Raw genomic sequence first — 2,233 nt, forward strand, 5'->3', positions numbered from 1 at the left:
CTGTTAGGAAACCTCCCTCCCTCTCTCCTTGACTGGGATAGACTTGCATGCTGATCCAAAGCCACTCCCACCTACCTCCCGGCTTCTCTCCTGGGTGAGTGTCCCCAGGCTACTGTGACAAATGACCACCAAGCAGATCTCTTAAATAGCAAAAATGTATTCTGTCTTTATTCAGGAAACCAGAAGGCTGAGGTCAAGGTGTTCATAAGGCTGGATCTTTTTGGACTCTGAACAAGAAACTACTGCTTTTTCCCTTCCAGCTTCTAGTGACTTCTGGCACTTTCTGGAGTTCCTCTGCTTGCAGACACAGCGCTGAAATCTCTGCCTCCACTCACTACCACCAGGCCGCCTTCTCTGCCTGTCTCTGTGTCTCCTCCTCCTCTTCCTCCTCCTCCTCATTTCCTTCTCCTTCTCCTTCTCCTTCTTCTTCTCTTTAACCCAGAGGTGTTCCACCTCTGAGCTACATCCCCAGTCATTTTATATTTTTTGTTTGAAACAAGGTCTCAGCCAGGTATGGTGGTACATGCCTGTAATCCCAGTACTTGGGAGGCTGAAACAAGAGGATCATAGGTTTTTAGGCAGCCTCAGCTACTCAGTGAGGCCCTCTGCAACTTAATGAGACCCTGTTTCAAAATAAAAGATAAAAACTAGGGCTGGGAATGTAGCTGGGATGTAGAATGCTCCTGGGTTCCATCCTCAGTAACACACACACACACACACACACACACAAAAAAAAAAAAAAAAAAAAAAAAAAAACCAGGGTCTTGCTGAGAGTCCCACGGCACTGATGAGGCTGCCCTCAACCTTAGATCCTCCTGTCTCAGCCTCCCAAATCCTGGAATTACAGGTGTGCCATCACACCTGACTTCTTTTCTCTTATAAAGACACCAGTCATTAGATTGAGTACTGCCTAAACCCAGCATGATTGAATGTTGAAATCCTTGATTAATGTCCACACAGCCCTTATTTCCAAATAAGGCCACAGGTCTGTGGGAATTTTTTTTTTTTTTTTTTTTAGTAGTACTCGGGATTGAAACCAGGGGTGCCCTGCCTCTGAGCTATATCTCCAATTCTATTTTATTTTTATTTTGAAACAAGTACTCACTAATTAGTGCATGGTGGCTTCGAACTTGAGATCCTCCTGTCTCACCCTCCCATATGCTGGGCTAGCAGGCATGTGCCACCAGACCCAACTTGGCTCCATATTTGTTTTGGTTTTGTACTGGGAATTGAACCCAGGGATTCCACCTCCAAGCTACAACCCCAACCCTTTTTATCGTTTATTTCAAAACAGGGGCTTGCTAAGTTGCTGAGGCTGGTCTCAAACCTGCGATCCTCTAGCGTCAGCCTCCCAAGTACCAGACTTACAGGAGTGCACGACAGTGCCCAGCCGGGATGTGGCTTTTGAGGGGACGTTATTCAAACGGCAACGCTGGTGTTTTCCCTATAAAATCCTGTCTCGGCATCCGATACCCAGTGGACCTGCCCCTTTTGGAGGGGGCCCTGGCTTCCAGGGTGTACGTGCTCAGGAGGCTATAGTGTTGATGAAAATACCAGGGAGCCGTCTGCAGGGCTCTTCCTCTCCTGAGCCTGAAATAAATGAAAAAAAAAGATGTTCCTGGCAGGGTCTGTCGAGGAGCTCCGTGGCAGGAATGAAAATCGGCTGCAGCATCCAAGAAATCCTCGAGTGGCAAAGGATTTCTAGGACAACACACCTCTAGGAAAGGAAAGGTAGCGTCGGTGGCGGAGCTGGAGGGGGAGACCGGCTGCCCATCTGCCTTCACGCCCACCACGTTCACCGTCGTTCCCATCTGCAAGGTGTGTGGCCCTGCTAGCCGAGTGTACGCGTGGGAGTGAGTTTGGGACCCCAACGCGGCTCACAGCACACGTTTCCTAGTACTGTTTGTCCATCTGCCAGCCTCTTCCATCGCCCCCAAGCCCGCCAGCCATCTGGGGGTCACCTTGTCCTGTTATATTTCAGTAAAATAGGGTTTGGCCCCCATCCAGGGTCTGGGAGGGATGCCAGGCTCCCTCCAGCTCCCGGGGAATTCTCGGCAGGCTGACATGGCTCCCGGCCCGGCTGGCACAGAGCTCTGGCTTTCACTGAATTCTCCATCTGCCCCGTGCCAGCGTCCCTTCTCTACCAGGAGTCACATCCACAGAGTGTCAGGTGCTTCACGCTGCCCGTGAGCGGTGTGTTTCCAGGGCCCCACCACAGCCTTGGATGTTTAAG

The sequence above is a fragment of the Muscardinus avellanarius genome (assembly GCF_963383645.1).
Source record: "Muscardinus avellanarius genome assembly, chromosome: 10".
NCBI lineage: Eukaryota > Metazoa > Chordata > Mammalia > Rodentia > Gliridae > Muscardinus > Muscardinus avellanarius.